Source organism: Anomaloglossus baeobatrachus, chromosome 11, assembly GCF_048569485.1.
Source record: "Anomaloglossus baeobatrachus isolate aAnoBae1 chromosome 11, aAnoBae1.hap1, whole genome shotgun sequence".
Taxonomy (NCBI): Eukaryota; Metazoa; Chordata; class Amphibia; order Anura; family Aromobatidae; genus Anomaloglossus; species Anomaloglossus baeobatrachus.
In genome coordinates, this window is record NC_134363.1 from 61,398,059 (window position 1) to 61,423,719 (window position 25,661).

Sequence of the window (25,661 nt, forward strand, 5' to 3'; positions counted from 1 at the left end):
ATTACTTTTGACCTCCTAAAATGTGGAGTGTTTGTAAAGAAATGTGTACAATTCTTACAATTTCTATCAGATATTTTTGTTCAAACCTTCAAATTAAACGTTACAATCTGCACTTGAATTCTGTTGTAGAGGTTTCATTTCAAATCCAATGTGGTGGCATGCAGAGCCCAACTCGTGAAAATTGTGTCACTGTCCAAATATTTCTGGACCTAACTGTACTGTAGGTGATGCTGTAACTGCTGTATGTACATTACATAGGGCATACTGCTAGTAGTCAAAGTACTTCAGTCTATATACAACATATAGGTGATACTGTGACTGCTGTATGTATGCTAATTAGGGGATACTACGACTGCTGGCAGTATCACCTACAGTATGTAATGTATATACAGCAGTCGCAGTATCGCCTATATAATGTATATAGACTGCTGTAAGTACATTATATAGGTGAGTGCTCTGACTACTGGCAGTATCACCTATTTAATGTACATACAGCATTATCAGCTATAAAATGTAATATAAAGTAGTCAGAGTACTCACCTATATAATGTACATACAGCAGTCTTTATACATTATATAGGTGATACTGTGACTGCTGACAGAATCATCTACGTAATGTATATAAAGCAGACAGCTGTACATACATTATGTAGGAGACAGACTGCTATTTCTAAATTATATAGATGATACTGCAACTGCTGTATGTACATTTTGTGTGGAATACTGCCAGCAATTGCAGTATCACCTATGTAATGTATATACATCAGTCACAGTATCACCTGCATAAGCTATATACAGCAATCTATATACATTATAAAGGTGATACTGTAACTGCTGTACATACATTAGGTAGGGGATACTGCGATTGCTTTCAGTATCCCACACAAAATGGAGATACAGCAGTTGCAGTATCTCCTATATAATGTATATATAGCAGTCGGTCTCCTATGCAATGTATATACAGCAGAAACAGCTGGGGTGTCTCCTATATGGTGTACCGTATATATGTGGCTCCCTGGACTAGCCAGGTCATCACAGGTACTACAACACACACCCCCACCCCGAGACAGGCATATCAGCCAGACACAAAATCCTTGTTGCCTCCCTCCAGGGGCTGATGTCCACACCAGGTGGGGTGGAGGCAGGCAGTTGGCCCCACCCACTGAGGAGTTCACAGTCCTGGAGGCGGGAAAAGGAAGGGAGTTCAGTTAGGGAAGTGAAAGGGAGAGGACTGAAGTAGGAGTGGAGGAGTAAACTGACCGTGTCCGGGTGTGTGGCCCGGGCACTAAGAGCAAGGTTGGCAGACGGTGGTGGCCGTCTGCAGGAGAGGCAGATCAACGCGGAACCGTAGGACCGGGGTCGGGCGGTGGCCCGCCGGTACCGAACTGGGGAGCGAAGTGAACCCAGCACACATCGGCAGGGCCTGCGGACCCCGACCAGGCTTGGAGTCGCCGTTAAGAGGTCAAATCTGTCAGTGACCGGAACCTCAGGGGTTTCCTAACATCCAAGACCCGATAGAAGGCAACCGTCCGACCAATAGAAGGAAATACAGCTACCGCCACAGCTAGAGTTCCAAGGGCCAGAGCCTGCGGGCAAAAGGGCTCCTCCGGCACATATACACGCTGGGGAGCGCGTTACCATTGGGAAGCCATCGGGACCGAACATACACAAAGGTGCAGGGAAAGGCAGCCACCACCAACCGTCCGGGAGAAACCACAGCAGCCGGCTGCGGGACCCGTCCATCCAGCCGTTTGGTTTACCAGAGACTTTGCGTACATTTGTGGCTGAGTGAGTACCACCGTGCCATCTGGCACCGCGCTGCGCAGTCCAGGCGGCCCTGCACCTTGCCAGCCCTGCCTCCCCGTCACCTCACCGGGCCCCGGGACCACCAACCCCTACCCACGGAGGGGGAAAAACAACATCCCAGCTGCTCCCTACCATCGCTCCCAGGATCCCCGTCACCAGCAGCGGTGGTGCCCAACCTCACCACAACCCGTGGGTGGCGTCACGGACCAAATCCCCAAACCAAACTACCCCCCTTTCACTCACGGGCGAGGAGCGCCACTCGAGTCCCCGGATCCGGCCCGCCGCTCGAGCCACCGAGCAGCCATCGCAGCAGCGCCGGACCCGAGCGTTAGCGAGCGCAGCGCAGTGGCGTCCTCCCCACCTGCGACATATACATACTGTATAGTGTGGCATCCACACTACTGTACATACACTGGAATATCTCTACACTATGTAGTGTAGACTGCCAGGACCCCAACAAATCCTCCCCCTCCCCTTTAAGAGACACCACGACACAATATTCTTTGAAAACAAAACTTTTTATTTAACTTTTTCTTTGGAGAGTCAAAGGAAAACAATGCTCTCATCTTTTGGGATAAAATTATGGTCACAGCTCTCCAAAACAGGCGTTAAAACCAGCCAAATATACCAGGGGTTTAGGTAAAGTACCGCCACTCGGCCGTCCGGTGCGGGTGTTTCACCTCCATTTCTCCTTAATTCCGACCCCTTCCGCCAAGGAGCAGCAAATCAACGAGCTGCGACCCCACCCACCATGGACTGGAGTGCTTGCACGACACCCTCACGGATTCCTGCCAAGAACAACTCCTGACCACTATCATTCAGATGCACTCCATCCGCCCGCAGGTAAGCCGTATTATCACCCTCCAGCTGGTGATGGCGGACGACCACCCCGTTTTTGAACCGTATAAATTTTGAGATACGCTGATTCAGCGTACGCCGGGTTCGTTCCATGGCGAAACCTTCCTTAGCGCCATGCCAAACAAGCCGCGGAATCACCTCGGACCAAACCAGCTTCATTTGAGGGAAGAAACAGGGGAATTTGTCCATATCAGACCGCATAAGGGTCAGTAACTCAGCCAACGGAAACGAAACCAGGTCGTTACCCCCGGCGTGTATCACCAAAACCACTGGGGAGGAGACCATCCTTGCTATCTTGACCACTCCTGGTAAAACCTGCGGCCAGGACAGGCCCCTGATACCTCTCCAGTTAACGTCGGTGTCAAGTAATCCCAAGGACCGGCCACCAGGTCGGGAGTCCGCTCTCCGAGCCGCCCAGTACACAAACGAATGACCTAGGATCCACACACTCGGACGGCTTGTATCTGAAAAGAAAACAATGTCAAACCACAGACAAAAACAGATGAACAGGTACCTTCACCCTTCCAATGCTCCCGCTAACCACATACCGCAAGAACGACTCATGAGCTCCCAAACCACACCGGCGTGCTCCAGTTACAACACCTAATCCAAGTCGAAGGCCTGCTCTGCAGTGCCTGCGTTTAAGACCAGCTCAGGGCGAATGTATCTCATGAAGCACCTGGAACGCCATCTTCCAACCCGCTGGATTTCCGAATCTTGCATACCTGCCCGTGAAGCCTCCGTGGCAGCCCCGATACGGAAAGAATGAGTCCCGAATTCAGACGCTGGCAGGCCAAGATGGGTAAGAATGCGCCGCAAAAAATTTAAAAACTGCCCCGCTAATAGGGGGGAACCGTCCTCATGTGTAAAAAATTGCGGCCCATCGGTTCTGATCGCTAGAAAAGACCTAACAAGAGCTCCAGGGCACACTGGGCCTGGGATAGAAAACAGGGGAAACCATGTTCCCCTGCTTTCCTGATCCATCTTAGATTTACGCAAGCGTACTCGCAACCCGTCGCCACATACTAAAACATCGTCCCGTTGTAAGCCACCTATGTCTCCCCGTGCCTTCGGTACAAGTTCCCCGACCCGAAGGGCCCCGAAAAATGCGGTTCCAAAAGCCGCTGCAAACAAAGTGAATTCGTATGAAGAATTACATAAAACCTTTGCCCCATCGATTAATTCAGCCAACAGATGAAAAGAGATGGGCCTTCTACGGTCAATCCTAATGTCACTTCTCCTCCAGCCCTTCAGAACTTGGTGCACCAAAAAGGACTTTGTAACATCTGGCCAGTTCCTGAGTTTAAAGTTAAACGCTATGCCCGATAGCCGGTTACGTGTAACCGCCCCGGATGCCCGCCGGTTGTGCAGGGACACCAAATACTTCAGTGTAAGCTGTAATAAAGTGTCGCCCGAAGGCGCACCAGAAATTTCCCCCACCGACTCGCACCAATCGTTCCATGCCTTACCGTAGGCTCTCCAAGTCGACGGGGCCACTGAGGAATGGATCATCGGGATCAGCTGAGCGGGACATCCCACATCCCTGCTGGGCACACCAAACCTTGAACCTCTGCTGATGGATGCAAATCCCGGAATCTCTGAAATTGAAAACGCGACAGGGCGTCCGCCATGTTATTTTTGCAACCAGGAACATGCTTCGCTTTAAAACAAACGTTTATTGATAAGCATTTTAAAACTAAAAATCTGATCAGGCTGATGACTGGGGGGGAAGAGGCGGACAAGTGGTTGATGGCATGCACCACGCTGGCATTATCGCACCAAAAAATGATCCGCTTATTCCTCAACGCCTCCCCCCAAATTTCGACCGCGACCGCTATAGGGAAAAGTTCCAGCAGGGTAAGGTTCCCGGTCCACGCCCACTGTACCCAGGTTTCCGGCCATTTTTCGGCACACCACTGCGTGCCAAAAATGACCCCGAATCCAATGGCTCCTGCAGCGTCCGAAAAAAGTTCTACCTCCGAGTTTGTCCGGTCCGCCTCTTGAAAGCAAGTGCGGCCGTTGTATGTACTCAAAAATTTTTGCCACACAAACAAGTCGTTCTTTAGGGATGTTGTTATACGAATTCGATGGTGTGGAAGCCGTACCCCACAAGTAGCCAATGACAGGCGCCTGGAAAAAATCCTGCCCATGGGCATGACCTTGCAGGCAAAATTGAGTGAACCCAATAGTGACTGCATTTGGAACAAGGTGACTTTTTCCACGGAAATGACCGCCGAAATAAGGTCAAGCAGGCCTCGGATTTTTTCCGGGGGAAGCCTGAACTCCATAGCTTCGGTATCAATGATTATACCCAGGAAAGACAAGACCGTGACAGGGCCAATGGTTTTTTCTTTTGAAAGGGGGACACCAAACCGTCCCATGAGGGACTGAAAACAGTCCAATACGGATTGGCACAACGGAGAGGCAGCGGGGCCGACGAATAAGAAATCGTCCAAATAGTGAGTTATCCCCTCGGAACCTGTCTCCCGGCGGGCAACCCATTCTAAAAAGGAGCTGAACATTTCAAAATACTGGCAAGAAATGGAACAACCCATGGGGAGACAGGTGTCGAAATAATACTCACCGTCCAGCATTGCACCCAGCAGGTGATGACAGTCCGGATGTACCGGCAAGAGGCGGAAGGCCGACTCTATGTCGGATTTTGCCAAGAGAGCACCCCTACCAGCAAGCCTGACCAATTCAACTGCCCTATCGAAAGACACATAATGAACCGACGAGTCTTCCTCAGGTATACCGTCATTCACCGATCTACCCTTGGGATAGGACAGGTGATGAATGAGCCGGAATTGTCCATGTTCCTTTTTGGGAACCACCCCCAAGGGTGACACCCGCAGGTTACTGAAAGGTGGGGCCTTAAACGGACCTTGAAAACGCCCTAAGGCCACTTCCTTAACCAGTTTGGAACGGATGACTTCCGGGTTTTCCCTTGCTGATTTCAAATTGGGGGATGATGAGGGGGGCCTAGAAAAAAGGAAAGGTATGAAAAAACCGAACGAAAAACCGAATCTGATTTGGGCTGCAGCCCGTCTATTGGGGTACCTGCTTAGCCACGGCTCCATCATGGTGACGCTCACTGGGGTCACGGTTTTCCTGAGTCCCGGGTTTAGCCCCGTGGGCTTTTTGAGCGGGCTTGTTGCATTTGGAGGCAGTGTGAGGCCCCCCGCACACCGAGCACTCGTGCTTGTACTTGCACAGGGTGTGGTATTTACAGAATCCGTCGTTAAATAACCAACATGTTCCCGGGCGGCGGATGGCCACCGCGCCCGTGTGAGATCCGGGCGCGGCAGCCCCCCCGGGAAAAGGCTGTATAACCCTCTGAGCCATCATCAGGCGGAGCCAAGAGTCAGTGGCCTTGACTCCCCAACCCAGGTGGGGCTGAAGGTCCAAACGGCGACGGAAGTCCTCATCGTACTTCCACCACGCCGAACCTCCATGGGCCTTGTACGAGCTGTAGATGCTGTCCAGGTAAATAAACAATTCTGAGCACCTTTCCGGGTGCCGTTGACCCATAACACATCCCAGAACGGCGAACGCCTGCAACCAATTATTTATGGTCTTGGCAACCTTAGGCTTACGGTCATAAAACTTCTCGCCCGGCCGCCGTTCCCGATCAACCGAATGCTGGTCTGTCGATATTAATGACCAGATGTCGACGTAACTGTTGGCCCAGATTAACTCTTTCACCTGCACGTCAAGGTGGGAACCCAAGGGAGGGACCCCACAAAACAGACCACCTTTGTAAAGGTCCGGGCCAGGAGGGGTTACTTTTGACCCCTCTGGCACCTGTAACAATTTGGGGTTCACGAATACTTTTTGAACCTGAGCCGGGTCCCTAGGCGCAGCCCCGGTAGACCCAACCCCACTCCAGACCCCCACGTAAGGGTACTCACCGTGCGTCGAAGAAATTGTGTTTCCCATATCCTGGAACTGGTCCACGGATGTTGGACCCACATCGCCACGCTGCACAGTTGTAGCGGTTGGTGTCCTCCTTCTTCTGCGTGACCTCTCTGAGGATTCGTCTGAGGAAGAGGGGGAGCGCCAGCGCGAGGACCTGGAACGCCGACTACGCCGCCTAGACCTAGATCTGCCACGGCGACGGCTGCTGATACGTCGCCTGCTGCGCCTACGCGCGCGCTGCTCGTCAGATGATGATGAGGAAGCACGCCCACGTTGGCTGCCCGCACCACCCGCAATAGCCGTGGCCGGGGTCCCAGCACGTGACCGTGAAATGCTCTGATACCCTCCGCTACTCACCCCCGCCCTCATCTGTAGGAGGCTATTCTGCAGGCCAAGTGGCGAACTGGCCCCCTCCCCCCTTACATAGGGAGCCAGTTGGTGAGGTACAATTACACTGGGAGGATTAAGCTGTGAGACTAAACCAGTACCTAGTGGGGCAATAAGTAAAGGCTGGCTCAACTGTGATGGTGGCGGCGTCTGATCAGGTGGGGGCCACAGGACCAACTGTCCATCCACCTGTGGAATATTTATGGGCCCATTTCCCCCCTCCCTTTGGGCTAGAGGTGCCGACTCAAGCGGTGCTCTCATATCAGCAGAAGCACCGCTAGAACCAGAGGAACTCTGGCATGTATTGTTTCCTCCCATTGCAACTAAGGGGAGGACGTTTGGAGCAATGCTGCTCAGGGCAATCTGATGTAAATCGGCTCCCCTTAACCCCGTGCAGCTGCCTGCTGCTTGTAACGAGGGGCCGTGGACCTGCGCTGACTCCCTGTCCCCTGGAGCGTCCCTCACAATGGCGCCGGCAGCCGAGCTAAGGATGGTGGGCGGGGGTAAGCGCTGGGAGCGCGAAGAGCTTTTCTTCGCGCTCCTTTTTGAATTCTGTGGCGGGCTCAAGCGGGCCGGCGGGCGGGTATGTCTCTTAGACCTCCGCTCGCCGGCACCGCTCGCTTGAACCTCGGCAGAGAGGAAGCTGCCCACAGGTAACAGCCCTGTGAGCCATCCGCTCCCCTCCCTGCCGATGCGCTCTCTCACCGCCTCCATGAGCGGGTCCATCATACCGGCAGTCCAAACTGGTCCGGGTCCTCAGAGAGAGTGGCCAGGAAAACTCCCTTGATCCTGTGCAGCAAGCTGCGGAGGGAGGAACCAATGACGTTTTAATGGGAGGAGTGACAGAGTCGAGAGGTCTCTTAAAGGGGGATCACCTATTTTCACAGGAAGGGGCCAGCAGTCAGGGGGCAGCATCCACATTCGGGCTGCAGTGCCCTACATACACAGCTCCACTCTGTACACCGTAGTACAATATATCATGTGGAGCTGTGCATATAATTGTTTGTATCACACAGTATATTGTGGAACTGTGTATGTTGTGTATACTGCTCCTGTCCTGCATATTACCAAGACCGTCCATTGACCTCATTATTTCACTACAGGGACCATATCCCAATTCTCGCAATTGTGTAGCGACTGTTTCCCTTATAGGAAGACATTAAGCTTGCGTGACGGTTGTGGTAATCCTGGGATTTTATAGCAGCCAAAAGCCCAAGCCTAAAGGTGGACTTACACTTCAATCAAAGGAAACGCTTCTTCAGGAATGATGAGTGGATCGTCTCAGTGCACTGTCAAACACAATTGCTGTCTGGGTGCATGTCATGAAGGATTTTAGGCAGCTACTATCACATGTTCAGAGACCACAATGTACAACACTACTGTAGGACTATCTCCTATAGTAACTGCAGCTGCTACATATAGCTTCTTCATAGTACGTTGAGTGTCTCCCACACACCATAGGATACCATACCATTACAGCAGATCTGTCATCACATTCCAGAGAACAAAGTGCATGTTTTATATCTATCTGTACTGTATATGTATATATATATATAGATATATATATATATATATAATAGTGCTAGCTTAGTGAGATTGGATTGTGAACAGCAATTTTCAAAGTCTCATCACAGATTCTCAATGGGATTTAGGTCTGGACTGTGACCGGACCATTCACACACATGAATATGATCTAAACCATCACTGTGGTCATTGTCCGGCTGGAAGGTTAACCTACGCCGCAGTCTCATGTCTTTTCGAGCCTCTAACAGGCTCCTGTATTTTGCTCCAATCATCATCCCATCAACTCTGACCAGCTTCCCTGTCCCTGTGGAAGAAAAGTCCCTGCTGCCACCACCATGTTTGATGGTGGGGATGGTATTTTCACAGTGATGTGCAGTGTTAGATTTTCACCTCACATAGCATTTTGCATTTAGCTCAAAAAGTTCTACTTTGGTCTCATCTGACCAGAGCACCTTCTTCTACATGCGTGCTGTGTCTCCTACATTGCTTTTTGCAAACTGCAAATGGGACTTTTTATGTCTTGATTACAAAAATGACTTTCTTTTTTGCCACTCTTCCATAAATGACTAATAGGTGTCCTGTGCTCAGATTCTCCTCCCTGAGCTGTGGATCTCTGCAGCTCCTCCAGAGTGACCATGGACCTCTTGGCTGCTTCTCTAATTAGTGCTCTTCTTGCTTGGGATGACAGTTTAGGTGGACGGCCATGTTTTGGTAGTTTGCCGTTGTGCCATACTCCTTCCATTTTTGGATGATGAAATGAACAGTGCTCTGTGAGATATTCAGAGCTTGGGCTACTTTTTTTTATAACCTAACCCTGCTTTACAACTTTATCCCTGACCTGTCTGGTGTGTTCCTTGCTTTTCATGATGATATTTGATCCCTAATGTTCCCCAACAAACTTCTGAGGCCTTCACAGAAAATATGTAAATTACACACAGGTCGACTCAATTTACTAGGTGACTTCTGGAGGCAATTGGTAACTCAGGATTTTATATAGGAATATCAGACTAGAAGGGGCTGAGTACAAATGCATGTGACAATTTTCAGATTTATATTTTTCAGATAATTAGAAAACCATTATTCATTTCCTTTACACTTCACAAATACTTGCTACTTAATTTTGGTATATCAGATAAAATCTCAATAAAATACATTTAAGTTTGTAGGTACAATATGAAGAAATGTGGATTATTCAGAACTGATGAAGCCTGTGCACTTACTTTGACAATCCATTTCAGAAGGCTGTATAATCCTTTCTTAAAATCCCCCTCCTTCTCTAGCTAGTCTTTTAACATGTTCAATTTTTACTTCAGTATTTTACAGAGATTCTGACATGGATTTTCATAGTAAGTATACCATCCATGTCATCTGGTTATTTAACATGAAATCTAGTGATAAATCCTCTTTAAAACTTGTAGATATTAAAGGGAATCTGTCAGCAGGTTCTTGTTATGTAATCTGACAGCAGCATGATGTAGAGGCAGAGACCCTGGTTCCAGCTATGTATCATTTAGTTTACTGGGTATAACAGTTGTGATAGAACCTGAGATTTATGTGCTGCAGATCTAGCAGAAATTGGAATGCTGAGCTGTGTATAACCACGCCCACATCACTGATTTGCAGCTTTCTGTGAATATGTGGAAAAGGGGGTGTAGTTGGATTAGGAGGCATGAGACACCTAGTCCTTTAGTGATAATTTCCTGCTGATAAAACACTGATTTTAGTGAAACAGTGAAACAATACACAGCCTAGTAAGTGACACATTGCAGGAATCAGATCTCTGCCCGTACATCATATTTGTAATGCTCGCGGCCGGTGTAGGGGTAGCGAGCTGGAGCAGTGACAACTAGCTGGACAGACAGGAAACTGACTAACTGAAGGTGTTACGCAGGGACTTCCCCTAATGGGAGGGTGCCTTAAATACATAGTTCCTCTCAATCATGGGATGAGAGGCATTTCCTGGATATAGCACACCGGCCGTTTAAGAGAAGGGCTAGTGAACGCACTTGTACTAAGGGGATCCTGTCCGGCTTGCACAGGCCCCAAAGGAGAGGGAGGCAGGAGAACAAATGGGCCACCACGGGGCAGCGGGGAAAGATGGGACTCAGCCGCAGCCGTAAGTAAGTCGGCATCCCTGCAGGGGCGCTGACGCTGCTATGCTGCTCTCAGATTACATAACAACAACCTGATGACAGATTCCTTTTAATTGCTAAGGGAAAACCTGTAACTGGACTTTCCAACTTTTATGCACCATTTACATTACTGTTGTTTCATGTGGCAGCAAGGCCTTTAGATTTTTTGCAATCCTGAAAATTCGAGGTTTGCTGTCCAAATTATGTTTATGGAGATTGGCAAGGGCCTACAGAAATGTAGAAATAATCTTTGTACCTGCTTAGTGGCTATAGAGACGGGTGCCCAGCTGAGGTTCATCAATATCCCTGTGCCATATAAATCAGGGGTTATCCAGGTTGGGGCGCGAGTCTGCAGTCACTCTGTGACTACAGACTTGGGAATCCTCACAGCGTGCACACTGCACACACACTGTTAGGATTCTCCACTGCCAGCTCTGGGAACGGTTATGTGACGTCAAGCATGCAATTTTTCATACTTTCAGGCACATTATGAACTTATCATTGCGGTGCCCATGCATTGTCAGGAGTATATCGATAGTGTTCACGGCTGCCATCTGAGGGCTACATCCAAGGGTAATAGGTTGAATGTGCTACATCTCTAAAAAAAATGTTCACGTGACCCTTCCAGCTAACATCCATTACAAGCCCTATGAATTATGGTTACGTTACTATATATTTTGGGGGAAATAGAGGACAATAGACCTCCATGTTGTCTCTTACTGTGATTGCTACATCTGCAAACCCCATATCTCCACCACTGGCTGAGACATTTCCCCTTTTCCTCGCGGTGAAATATTATATTTCTGACTTGCGAATAGGGATAAAATAATATATCTGCCATGTACTGGTGCCATCCTACCATGTCTATCTGTGCCCATTTACTGCCCCAGTAGAGGTCACTCTGAACCAGTAACCCGCAGTACTCTCCTATAATCTATGGCAGCCGGTGGAAGCAGTTTGGCCTTGGGGGCTCTGAAGTCTTTTCTGGATGTAATTGTAAAGCCGTCAAGAACAGTAGAGAATACGGGGTTGATCGATGTTGACAAAAGTAGGAAATGACGGATAATGCATGAGATTAATGACTAAGTCATATTTCCAGGAAACTCAATGAGTGCTGGTTGAATAAGGCTGTAGTAGATGGCTCTCGTAGAAGATCATTTTGACTTTGGTGATCACTAGAGATTATCGATGACATTGACTATCCATAGGACCGTATTGACATATCATGTATTTAGAGCTGGTGTTATGTTGATTTTGGAGTAATTGATGTGTTCTATCAAACTTTGAGGTCTCAAAAAGGATTTCTAATATTTTATACATCACTCAGCATAGAAATTGTACCACCAAGAAGCACAGGGTTATGCAAATCGAGGAACTAACAGGTGACACAAAGGGGGACGAGTCAGTACCAGTGGCTCTGGTGGGCACAGGCTCCACTCATCCACTAGATTGGATTTCCATAGGACCTACAGTACCACTGGCTGACTCTGGTGGCATGTGCCTTCCAGCTAAAGTTACCACCTTTCAGCTACAACCAATGGAAAGACACCACACCCTTCTTATTCCTTCTCCTGTCTGCTGGTCGCTGCCAGATATAGTCTTTTTGCCAAAAATCTCAAAAAAATTTTTATAATGCAGTTTGGAATATTTGATGCCTTAGTGCACATTGGTGCTGGCTCTTTGTTGTTTCTCAGATATAGTCTTGCAGTATACTGCTTGTCTCTGGTTGACCCCTGGTCCTGAATTCTGATTCCTGTGTTTTGACCTCTGCCTGTTCACTGATGACTCTCCTGCATGCCGTGTTTTGTATTATTTTCCAGTCTCCGGTTTGACCTTGGCCTGGTTTCCTGACTACTCTCTTGCTTGCTGTTTTTGTCACTTTTTGTACCTCCTGGTTTTGACCCTGCCTGACTACTACTCTTCTCTGGACTGCAGCCTTCCATAGGCAGTGATCTCTTGGATCCTGTAGTAATTCCAGATCCCTGTACACGGGTTAACGGGTTTTGGGGTTCTCGAGATTCTGCTGAGTGGGCGGTTTTCCTCTCGTCTGTCCATGACAGCCATCCTGAGGCTGTGGTTCCAGGCAGACATCACATTGTGTTTACACAATCCTTTGGAAGGCGTTTGCATGACATCAGCTACAAGTGCTCTATTGACCTCATGCCACCACCCTCAATGACTATCACTGTGCAGAGCAAGATGGCAACAGAGGCTGGAATGGAGGTCTATTGTCTTCAGTGATAAATCCCATTTTATCTTGGTTGTAATGGCAGAGAATGATCTGGAAGTCATCTACGCAATGCTAAGAAAAGGTATTCACGAGACAACGTCACAGTGGCCCTTTTCCCTGGATTATGGTGTGGGGTGGCATAATGTACAGTAGCCAGATCCCTCTAGTCTTTCTTCCAGGCACACTAAAGGCCCCGTCACACTAAGCAACATCGCTAGCAACATCGCTGGTAACGAACAACTTTTGTGACGTTGCTAGCGATGTTGCTGTGTGTGACATCCAGCAACAACCTGGCCCCTGCTGTGAGGTCGTTGGTTGTTGCTGAATGTCCTGGGCCATTTTTTTAGTTGTTGCTGTCCTGCTGTGAAGCACAGATCGCTGTGTGTGACAGCGAGACAGCAACAACTAATGTGCAGTGAGCAGGGAGCCAGCTTCTGCTGAGGCTGGTAACTAATGTAAACATCGGGTAACCAAGAAGCCCTGTCCTTGGTTACCCGATATTTACCTTTGATACCAGCCTCCTCCACTCTCACTGCCTGTGCTGCCGGCTCCTGCTCTGTGCACATTTAGCTGCAGCACACATCGGATTAACCCGATGTGTGCTGTAACTAGGAGAGCAGGGAGCCAGCGCTCAGTGTGCGCTGCTCCCTGCTCTGTGCACATTTAGCTGCAGCACACATCGGGTTAATTAACCTGATGTGTGCTGTAACTAGGAGAGCAAGGAGCCAGCGCTCAGTGTGCGCTGCTCCCTGCTCTGTGCACATTTAGCTGCAGCACACATCGGGTTAATTAACCTGATGTGTGCTGTAACTAGGAGAGCAAGGAGCCAGCGCTCAGTGTGCGCTGCTCCCTGCTCTGTGCACATTTAGCTGCAGCACACATCGGGTTAATTAACCTGATGTGTGCTGTAACTAGGAGACTGGGGGCTGGTCACTGGTTGCTGGTGAGCTCACCAGCAACTCGTGTAGCCACGCTCCAGCGATCCCTGCCAGGTCAGGTTGCTGGTGGGATCGCTGGAGCGTCGCAGTGTGACAGCTCACCAGCAACCTCCTAGCAACTTACCAGCGATCCCTATCGTTGTTGGGATCGCTGGTAAGTTGCTTAGTGTGACTGGACAGTAACAGCTCAGCATAACATTGATTTGATTGTGGAACCAGTGATACGGCCATTTCTCCAAAGTATCCAAAGAGCCATTTTTGAACACAATGCCAGACTGCATGTTTGTTACTCGTGCTACCATGAGCCACTTTGATGACCTAGGCTCCAGACTTGTCTCCCATCGAGCACATTTGTGACGTCTATGGTTGCTAATTGCACATGGAGCTGCCAGCAGCGGATCTTGATGATTTGCTGAAGTGCATCCATTGCAACAGACTATTCTTCAATAGTCATTAGTCAAGGCTGTAGGTTGGGAGATTTCTGCACATGGCGCTCATACTCCATATTGAACAAATTGAGATGTTTTGAATACTTTGTTTCCATTTTTTCATCATTTGCAGATCAGTAACATGTCTCTCCATCCAGTAAATTCCACAACTTTTCGTCCTTAGTGTTGCAATTTCAATGTTGAGAAGTGTATACATATATTAATTTAACATATATCTTTCATTCTGGCTCTGGGTATTTTCACAGACTCAGACTTGCATCAATAAGATTACTTGGTCAAGAACATGTGAACAGCTCCATAGACTGTAATAGGTACGAGTACAGTATAATGCAACAGGGTGTAATTTTAGTGGTATTTTGCAGGGTAAATACAATAAGTTGCAGAAAATTAATTTTCAATGTGTACTGCTCATGGCTGGTGTAAGGGCAGCGACCGGGATTAGTGACCCTCTGGACCACAGGGAGAACCTGGGCTTACCCTTTATTGGGAGGGGCTTAACTAAGCGCCTACCATGAGGCGGATGTCAGGTTCCACTCCCAGGGCAGTGACCGGGAACTATGGCAGATGACCCCCAGTACAGGAGGCTTACTCATGTATGGACACCGATGCAGGCAGGTACAGTTGGAATGAATGGAGAAGACAAGCACGCAGGTACGGACAGGGATGGTGGACACGGCAGAGGCAGATACATATGGGATGCCAGACTCAGGTACAGGTGACAGACACAGGTTTAACGGGACAGGAGCTCAGGCCCTGACAGCTCGCTGGACAAACTGGTATACTGACTAACTAAGGCGTTGCGCAGGCACCTCCAATAATGGGAGGGTGCCTTAAAAACATAGTTTCTCTCACCCACTGGCTGAGAGGCATTTCTTGGAAATAGTGCACCAGCCCTTTAAGAGAAGGGCCGGCGCGTGCGCGCATTTGCCCTAAGCACACTCCTGGGAGACCTGGGCTTTGCGCACAGGCCCCAGTAGGGGAAGGAGGCAGCAACACACCTGGATGGCCAGAGGAGTGCAGGGGAGGACGCGACCCCGCTGGGGAGGTAAGTCAGTTTCCCTACAGGGCAAGTTGTCTTTAAAATGGGAATCTGTCAGTAGGATCAACCTTCCTAAGCCATCTATATAGGTGTGCAGGTCATAGATGGTTAAATAAAATGATATATTGATATATGTGGTCCGATGGCAAACTGCAGAGAAATCCTTGTTATTCTTAATATGTAAATGAGCTGTTAAGATCTCTAGGTGGGGCAAAGATCTTTCCAAGCTTCTGCTGGTAGAGCTCATTTTCATGATTAGTGAGGACGCTTTAAATTGATCCCCTTGCTGCATGTGTGACATGGGGTTCCATTCCTAAAAGCTCAGATGGGCGCAGATGGCCACTGTGCTCGTTTGTGCGCAGTGTTCTGCCATTCCATGAACCTGAACATACATGTATCCGCTCATAATAATCACTTTATATACAGAGGCATCACTAATCCTTAAAATAAGCTTTGGAGGCCGATTCTCGGGAAGATCATTGTCCCGGCCAGAGATCTTTTCTATTAAGAATATGATGGTTTTCTATGCAGTGTGCCATCGGATCACAAATATCACTTTATTCAACTTTCTATGACCTATGTGCCCATGATGATTGATCCTACTGACAGATTTCCTTTAAGATTTGATAGTGCATTAATTGCTTTATTTTTTCCTGTCTTACCTTTCTTTCTGCGAATATAAATGTAAACGCATGTAGTGAAGCTTCCTCTACCCTTACGTTTTTATTTCCCGTCTTCTTTCTTTGCTTGTTTTATTGGGTTTTTAATTTCCTCGGTGAATTGAACCCTGCTAACCTGCATGTAAACAAACCACTGACAAGTGCAATTTACATTCCTCCTATATTTCTATAGTAAATGCTTCCGAGGCTTTTTCTCAATACTCTGCAGTATATGTACAATTTCCGTAATAGCACAGCCTGCGTAAACAGCTATTTTGAAGAGTGCCTGCATTATATCATGGACTGGAGATTTTTTTTTCCCTTTTTTTTTTTTTAAGATCGAGAGGGCCATGAATCAAAAATGTAATTTCTAAAACAAGGTTTTAATTACTATGGCAATGCTATTATTATAATGGCAGCAGAAAAAAAACTTTGTAAGCTGCATGGTATTATATTTGTTTCTTATATGTCACGATGACTTTGGGATATCGGGGAACTGGGGCTCCTAAGCTGTCCCTCAGGCTAGGGGGGCCCGATGTCATCTATGGTGGAGATGCCTGAATCTCCTTCCTAGCCCTGTTCCTGACCAGTGCTGATCTGATTTCCCCCAGGGAGGGACAGGACAGGAGTTTGATGAAACCCACAGATAAAGACAGACAAGGGAAAACTTAAACTCTGTCACCCAGCACGCACACAAAGGTAAAGACAGTAAGAGATTCAGGAGGAAAAACAAGAGCAGGACAGAAGTATAAAACAGGGGTAAATGCCAAAACCGCTCCAAGCACTAAGCACAACTTAAGTACAAATGTCACTAGAGAGTCTGGGACACCACACCTCACAGACCAACACAGAATAAACTATAGCTGTCATGGGTAGAAGGATTCCACCAGCATAAATAGGAGGGGAGAAGATGTGATAGGTCTCCCCACAAAATATGATTAAAGGAGGAAGCAGACCAGCAGAGATTAAAGGGGGCTTTACACACTACGACATCGCTAATGCGTTGTCGTTGGGGTCACGGAATTTGTGACGCACATCCGGCCGCATTAGCGATGCCGTTACGTGTGACACCTATGAGCGATTTTGCATCGTCACAAAAATGTGCAAAATCGCTCATCGGTGACATAGGGGTCCATTCTCAAATATCATTACTGCAGCAGTAACGAAGTTGTTCCTCGTTCCTGCGGCAGCACACATCGCTTCGTGTGACGCCACAGGAACGAGGAAGCTCTCCTTACCTGCGTCCCGGCCGCTATGCAGAGGGAAGGAGGTGGGCGGGATGTTACGTCCCGCTCATCTCCGCCCCTCCCCTGCTATTGGGTGGCGGTTCAGTGACACTGCTGTGACGTCGCTGTAACGCTGAACAAACCGCCCCCTTAGAAAGGAGGCGATTCGCCGGTCACAGCGATGTCGCAGGCAGGTAAGTATGTGTGACGGCTCTGGGCGATGTTGTGCGCCACGGGCAGCGATTTGCCCGTGTCGCACAACAGATAGGGGCGGGTACCCACACTAGCGATATCGGTACCGATACCGCAGTGTGTAAAGTGGCCTTAACTCTTCCTAGCCTGCCTATGAATCAGCACAATGCAGGTGTAACGCCTGCCTGGATCCACAGACTCAGACGGGATGTAATGGACAGGCTAGAGGGAAGCCACTCACCAAGCAGGACCCCCAGAACCCTGAAACCCTTTAACCCCCTATACAGGGATTTGGAATTACACAGGGCCCTGGAGATCACTACCTGTGGAAGGCAGCAGTCCAAGAAAGTTGTCGACAGGCAGGGTCAAACCAGGAATTGCAGAACAGGGACAGAATGGGTAGGCAATGACGTAATCAGAAACAAGCAGAGGTCAAACCCAGATCGGGCAGCGAAGTACAAAAACAGCAGGCAGAAGGGTAGTCAGAACACAAGCAAAAGTCAGAACACCAGAATCACAAAACAGAACAGGAGTCAAAACATCAGAACTATCTCTGACAGTGGTCGGCAGACAGGAGGGGAATTAAGAAGGGTGTTGTGTCTTCCCATTGGCTGTAGCTGAATGATGGTAACTTCAGCTGGAAGACACACGCCACCTATAGTCAGCCAGTGGTACTGCAGATCCCAAGATAACCCAGCCAGTGGATGAGCGGAGCCTGCGCCCACCAGTGCCGCTGGCATCGACTCCTCTCCCATCACCAGCACCATCCACGGCAGGAACACGGTGTCTCCTGGCGATCGGAGCAGAAGTCGCTGCAGCGGACTCCGGTGGTGACGTAACAGCAGGTCGATGCCTGAGTCTGCCTGTATAGATCCCAGACACCAGAAAAACCATCGGGCTGAGTGTCAGAATCTGCAAGCTGTACAGTCCAATGTCACCATGACTGTCTGAAGAGCGCCCAACACAGCCATCACAGTCAGCAAAGTTTGTGCAAAACATATCACATTACAGTTTGGGGGATATTCTGGCTCCACTGACTTCTGCTCTGTAGGTGACGTCATGTCTACTAATACCTAATGGAACGAGTGCGCATCCAACAGATACCATGCATTGTAGAATAGTGCACCGTTACCTGCCAATCTCGCACCTGACTCAGCAGGTATAAACTTGGCATCACCAGCCTTTGATCAACCTCTGTTGAGGAAGGAGCCAGAAGAACAATCTAAATTAAAGAGAAGACTGTTTAGGATTCAGGAACTATAATCTTTCTACATTTTTTTTAATGTTCATTACCACTATATATCAAAAATAGTACATACACTACCATTGAAAAGTTTGGGGTCACCCAGACAATTGTGTCTTTTCCATGACAAATCATACTTTTATTTATGAAATGAGCTGCAGAATGAATAGAAAATATCGTCCAGACATTGACGAGGTTAGAAATAATGATTTTCACTTGAAATAATAATTTTCTCTTCACACTTTGCTTTCGGCACAGAATGCTCCTTTGCAGCAATTCCAGCTTTGCAGACCTTTGGCATTCTAGCTGTTAATTTGCGGAGGTAATCTGGAGATATTTCACCCCATGCTTCCCCCTTCCCACAAGTTGGATTGTCTTGATGGGCACTTTTTTGCACCATACGGTCAAGCTGCTCCCACAGCAGCTCAATAGGGTTGAGATCTGGTGACTGGGCAGGCCACTCCATTACAGATAGAATACCAGCTGCCGGCTTCTTCCCTAAATAGTTCATGCATAATTTGGAGGTGTGCTTTGGGTCATTATCCTGTTGTAGGAGGAAATTGGCTCCAATCAAGCGCTGTCCACAGGGTATGTCATGGCATTGCAAAATGGAGTGATAGCCTTCCTTATTCAAAATCCCTTTTACCTTGTACAAATCTCCCACTTTACCAGCAACAAAGCAACCCCAAACCATCACATTACCTCCACCATGCTTGACAGATGGCATCAGGCAGTCTTCCAGCAACTTTTCAGTTGTTTTGCATCTCACAAATGTTCTTCTGTGTGATCCAAACACCTCAAACTTTGATTCGTCTGTCCATATTTTTTTCTTTTGCCCATATTATACTTTTCCTTTTATTAGCCAGTCTCAGATATGGCTTTTTCTTTGCCACTCTGCCCTGAAGCCCAGCATCCCAGAGCCGCATCTTCACTGTAGACATTGACACTGGTGTTTTGCAGGTACTATTTAATGAAGCTGCCAGTTGAGGACCTGTGAGGTGTCGATTTCTCAAACTAGAGACTCTAATGTACTTGTCTTGTTGCTCAGTTGTGCAGCGCGGCCTCCCACTTCTTTCTTCTCTGGTTAGAGCCTGTTTGTGCTCTCCTCTGAAGGGAGTAGTACACACCATTGTAGGAAATCTTCAGTTTCTTGGCAATTTCTCGCACTAAATATCCATCATTTCTAAGAACAAGAATAGACTGTCGAGTTTCACATGAACGTTCTTTTTTTCATGGCCATTTTGAGAGTTTAATAGAACCAACAAATGTAATGCTCCAGATTCTCAACTAGCTCAAAGGAAGGTCAGTTTTATAGCTTCTCTAATCAGCAAAACTGTTTTCAGCTGTGCTAACATACTTGCACAAGGGTTTTCAAGGGATTTATAAACATCCATTAGCCTTCTAACATAGTTAGCAAACGCAATGTACCATTAGAACACTGGAGTGGTGGTTCTTGGAAATGGGCCTCTGTACACCTATGTAGATATTGCATTAAAAAACAGACGTTTGTAGCTAGAATAGTCATTTAACATATTAACAACTAGCTGTACTACCCGGCTTCGCCCGGGTTAATAACTGTTGTTAACAAAATAGAATGTATTAACAAATATTTATTCTGCACACAATATCCGCTGCCCGGGATAGTAACTGTCTCTCTGTTTCTCTCCCATTCTCTGTCTGTCTCCCCCTCTGTATATATCTCTCTGTCTCTCTCTCTATCTCTTTCTCTGTCTGTCTCTTTCCCTGTCTGTCTCTGACTGTCTCTGTCTCTTTCTCCGTCTGTCTCAATCTCTTTCCCTGTCTGTCTATCTCTTTCACTTTCGCTGTCTGTTTCTTTCCCTGTCTGTCTCTGTCCCTCCCTTTCCCTCTCTTTCCCTTTCTCTTTCCCTCTCTTTCCCTGTCTGTCTCTTTCCCTCTCTTTTCATGTCTGTCTCTTTCCCTGTGTCTGTCTCTTTGTCTGTCTCTTTACCTGCCTGTGTCTGTCTCTTAACCTGTCTCTCTCTTTCCCTCACTTTCCCTGTCAGTCTGTCTCTTTGTCTGTGTCTGTTTCTTTGTGTCTGTCTCTTACCCTCTCTATGTCTGTTTCTTACCCTGTCTGTGTCTGCCTCTTTCCCTGTCTGTGTCTGTCTCTTTCCCTGGCTGCATTGTCACACGCCAACATTCCATATAAGGGCGTGACTGCGCCCTTATATGGAATAAGTGAGTATGGGCATCACTTTGAGGCATGAGGTGTACAGGATCCAGTAGAAAACAGAGAGAGATTATTGATCAACGGCAGCAGTACCCCAAGCGGCAGATAACAGAGAGAGATATTGATCAACGGCAGCAGTACCCCAAGCGGCAGATAACAGAGAGAGATATTGATCAACGGCAGCAGTACCCCAAGCGGCAGATAACAGAGAGAGATATTGATCAACGGCAGCAGTACCCCAAGCGGCAGGGTAAAACCCTATGCGCTTTTTTTCCACAGGTTCTTGCCTTTAGGATCCAGTAGAAGGAATTTCACATTATTGAGAGTATAGTGCTATAAACTCTTCTTTATTGGAAGATTTTGGGTTGTTGGAAATTGAACTTTAATTCGGTCAAAGCTGAATTTTCAATTTACGTTGAGAATTATACTTTAAATGCTTACTTAAACCATGAGCTAAAATCTGTTTATATCCTAAATTCCAGCTCTCCATTTTGTAGATTAAGATACTTTCACCTGAAGAATTTAAAAGCCTCTTGCATTTCACCGGAAAGTAAAGTGAGCAACTATAGACTTATCTAAAGGGATTTTCCACTTTACAGTACATTTTGTTAGGCTTATCTTCTGTTGCTTGGTTGTGGATTATGACGATTGTCGTACTGAAAAAAGGAGACAAGGTTGGTTACTGCAGTTTCTTGTACGTATGAAACATTTCTCTGTCAGCATTTGTATGTATTTGGAGTATGGAAAAACCCCAAACTCCATGGGGGAATGAAGCTTTTGTAGAAGACCTGTCAACACTTCTTTTTTTTATCTTTTTTAGAGCTTGACAATGGTGCTCTACATTCGAGCGTGCTTTAAAAAGTGATAAGTGCCACCAAAAAGTTCACTAGACTATGGTCAATTGTAGCCCTCTCCAAGAGTAGAAAGACCTCCACTAAACCTATCCCCTCTCCTCTGAGCCAGAAGGCCACAGCAAGTCCGGGACTAGTGGACTTCTCAAGACAAAGCCAAGGGAGACCCAATCTTACCCCCAGTATCTGACTAGGCTCCCACTAAAGCAAAATTAGGAGCCATCTAAGTAGTCTCCCCTTATGGGAGAGGAGAGCTAAGGGTTTTCAGGGGAGAACAGAACCTAATGGCCATATACTCTCCCCCTTGACCAATCAGAAGGGAATTAAAAAGGGAACCATATCCTGAAAAGTCCTTGTGACGAGGACACACGAAAAAAGGGTGACAAACAAGTGAAAAATTTGAATAAATTGTGAAGGTTTTCTAAAGTAATACTAATTGGACCCTTGAACGGGAATGTGCAGTGCAAATGTGCCATCAACTCAAGTTGGTTACCTATGACTTGTGAGTTAAGGTACCCCAAGGTCACCACTCTGGGGGAACTTCATGCCTCAGGTTCTCAAACTTACCCTACCTAAGGGCCTCAATACTGGAGGACCGGGGTTTCCACTGGATGACTATATAAGCCACCCAGTGTAATGCCCAGTGCTCTGTACCCAGTGTGCATAATATTCTCTTATACTAGGGCAGCCCATGCTAATACCACATTTTCAAATGATACTACACTCGATCTTACCCAAAACGTTAAGAAGGTACTGTAGCTGCTTGCATTTGGCATTTTGTAGCAAACCATTATAGTGTGATACTGTATCAGGATCTATAACATCATGAGATCAAACACTTCAATATATGGCCCTGATAACCTCCTTCCCACACTAAAATTCATTATATAGCCCTCATAGCATCCCCCACCCCACAATTCATTATATGGCCCTTAGTGTCCTCCCCACCCCACAATTCATTATATGGCCCTTAGTGTCCTCCCCACCTCACAATTCATTATATGGCCCTTAGTGTCCACCCCACCCCACAATTCATTATACGGTCCTGGGTGTGCCCCACCCCCCCCCCCCCCCTTTTAAAACACCACTCAAGCATTTTGTTTTTTCCAGCTCTGGAATGATGCTTTAAAAATAACCCCCCTGCCATCAGTCATATACTCACCTACGGGCGTCTTCAACTCTTACCAATGCCGCTCCGGTCCCTCGGCGACAACTTATGACAGTAACTTTTGACTGACCGGAAGTCAGAAGTTACAACACAATCTCTCAATGCAAGTCTATGAGAGCCCCAACGAGGCTCTCATAGATTTGTAATGATCGTGTTTTTTGGCTCTCCATGAAACACTAGGGCTTCTAGCAGGTCACAAATAGCCAAGACAGTCCGGAGCGGCGGCCATAGTAGACGAAGCAGCCAGAGAGTGACTAAAAGGCTGGGGGCAGGGGACTTAGATTTAGAGCACCACTCCAGCGGTGCAATAAAAAAAATGCTGGTGTGGTGCTTTATACTCCATGTCATTATTTATTTGTTTTGTATGTGTTGCTTAATGAATTTGATTTCTCCCATTAATCTTCTACCTCGATCATCTAACCGATAAAGCTATAGACTTCAGCCACACTTGGGAGTAGTTACGATGAAAATATATAGCGCACATTACATCATACGATGTTTTATAAATGTTACCTAGATTTCCGTTATATTTCAGTCCTCTAAACCGTTTACAGTGTTAAAATTGCCATAAATATTTACACCCATTTGCAATATATTACGCCGAGCCAGAGAATCAATCATTGTCAGCTGCCCGTGTCTGAAAAGCAAGACTTGTATTAACTAAATTATTTATGCACAAATTGTAAGTCTCTGGATGACTGGGGGTGGCAGGAGGAGAAATTAATGTCGTTTTAATGATTGCAACCACTTTGAAACATACATTGATAAATCTTTTTCTTTCTTTGAATGGATGACTGTGGTAACAGATCCAGATGATGCAGAACCTCTTTGATAGTCCAATTATCACTTCACAGCTTCTTTAAGGATAAAGGCCCCGTCACACTAAGCAACATCGCTAGCAACATCGCTGCTAACGAACAACTTTTGTGATGTAGCAGCGATGTTGCTAGCGATGTTGCTGTGTGTGACATCCAGCAACAACCTGGCCCCTGCTGTGAGGTCGTTGGTTGTTGCTGAATGTCCTGGGCCATTTTTTAGTTGTTGCTGTCCTGCTGTGAAGCACACATCGCTGTGTGTGACAGCGAGAGAGCAACAACTAAATGTGCAGGCAGCAGGAGCCGGCTTCTGCGGAGGCTGGTAACCACAGTAAACATCGGGTAACCAAGAAGCCCTGTCCTTGGTTACCCGATATTTACCTTTGTTACCAGCCTCTGCCGCTCTCACTGTCAGTGCCGGCTCCTGCTCTGTGCACATGTAGCTGCAGCACACATCGGGTTAATTAACCCGATGTGTGCTGTAACTAGGAGAGCAAGGAGCCAGCGCTAAGCATTGTGCGCTGCTCCCTGCTCTGTGCACATTTAGCTGCAGCACACATCGGGTTAATTAACCCGATGTGTGCTGTAACTAGGAGAGCAAGGAGCCAGCGCTAAGCATTGTGCGCTGCTCCCTGCTCTGTGCACATTTAGCTGCAGCACACATCGGGTAATTAACCCGATGTGTGCTGTAACTAGGAGAGCAGGGAGCCAGCGCTCAGTGTGCGCTGCTCCCTGCTCTCTGCACGTGCGGTGGTAACCAAGGTAAATATCGGGTTGGTTACCCGATATTTACCTTAGTTACCAAGCGCAGCATCTTCCACGCGGCGCTGGGGGCTGGTCACTGGTTGCTGGTGAGCTCACCAGCAACTTGTGTAGCGACGCTCCAGCGATCCCTGCCAGGTCAGGTTGCTGGTGGGATCGCTGGAGCGTCGCAGTGTGACATCTCACCAGCAACCTCCTAGCAACTTACCAGCGATCCCTATCGTTGTTGGGATCGCTGGTAAGTTGCTTAGTGTGACTGGACCTTAACTCGTAAGGGAATGTACTATAGCATGTAATTGATTTCTGCACTTTTATCTGACATAGATCCAAGCTTTATCTAAAATCTTGGGCGTACCTTTAAAAGGTACAGAGATAACAGTTGCATCCAGTGATTATGACCCGTGAGAAGAAAGCCACGGATCCCCCTGGGGGGAGGGGCGACATGACCAAGGGGGAGGTAGGGAGTGATGGGGTTAATAGGGACAGTGTAGGTATGCCTAATATGGCTTTAAGGGGGTTGGTCCTAGCCTGGGAGGAAGAGGAGGAGTAGGGAAAGGGTTAGTTTGGGAAGGAGGAAAAGGTTACCTCCTTTCCTGCTTCCGGACGCCGATCGATCCCTGCCCACCCTCCCTTTATGTTGTTCTTTGGGATGTGTTTTGGGTAGTTGGGATGATATTTGTCACAGCAGCGGGGGGGTAGGTCTGGTCCAGAGGTTTGGAAGTGAGTGGTGGCTGGACCGGGAGTCATTGTCTCGGTATGGTGGCTCTCGGTTCCGGGATGTGGCAGGCACGGGGTTCTGCCAAGGTGTGGGGTGTCAATCCGTGGGTGATTGGCACCTCGTCTCTGGGTCGGTGTGTTGCGGCCGGGGACAGGGGGAGTAGTAGTTATGGACTGGGCCTGCCCCGGGGGGTCTTGTAAATGTTATTGTCTATTGTTACCTTTATGTTGTTGTTTGGGGGTCGCCCGTTGGACGGCGTCCCTAAGGTGTTAGTTTGTGAACAATAGGCAATAAAAGGCTGCTGTGGCCATTTTGAACCAAGTCGCATGCAGTCCGTGTGTTTATTTTTAGAGTATAAGGGGTTTGGTAACACAGACATCACGACCGGAGAATCCTCCCTCAGCTGGTCATGACCAAAGGCCCCTTTGCCAGATAACAACTCAGTATTATATATGGCAAATATTATTTTCCAACGGAACTCAGAGATTTTTTCAAAGGGGTACTGTTACCTCAGATATCCACAGAATATGCCACAAATGTCTGATAGCTCATGTC

The 25,661-nt window shown here is 47.6% G+C and overlaps 1 protein-coding gene and 1 long non-coding RNA gene across 6 annotated transcripts in view; one reads left to right on the forward strand and one right to left on the reverse strand.

The window, feature by feature from the left end:
• Positions 1-25,661, forward strand: part of LOC142256486 (serine/threonine-protein kinase BRSK2-like) — a 442,250-nt gene that overhangs the window by 250,808 nt on the left and 165,781 nt on the right. The gene's annotated exons all lie outside the window — the stretch shown is intronic.
• On the reverse strand, positions 3,013-6,880 carry LOC142256617 (uncharacterized). The gene is made up of 3 exons (XR_012727552.1): positions 6,576-6,880; positions 4,134-4,262; positions 3,013-3,128 (listed from the first exon to the last, which is right to left on the reverse strand). It is a non-coding gene; the product is annotated as an uncharacterized LOC142256617 (long non-coding RNA).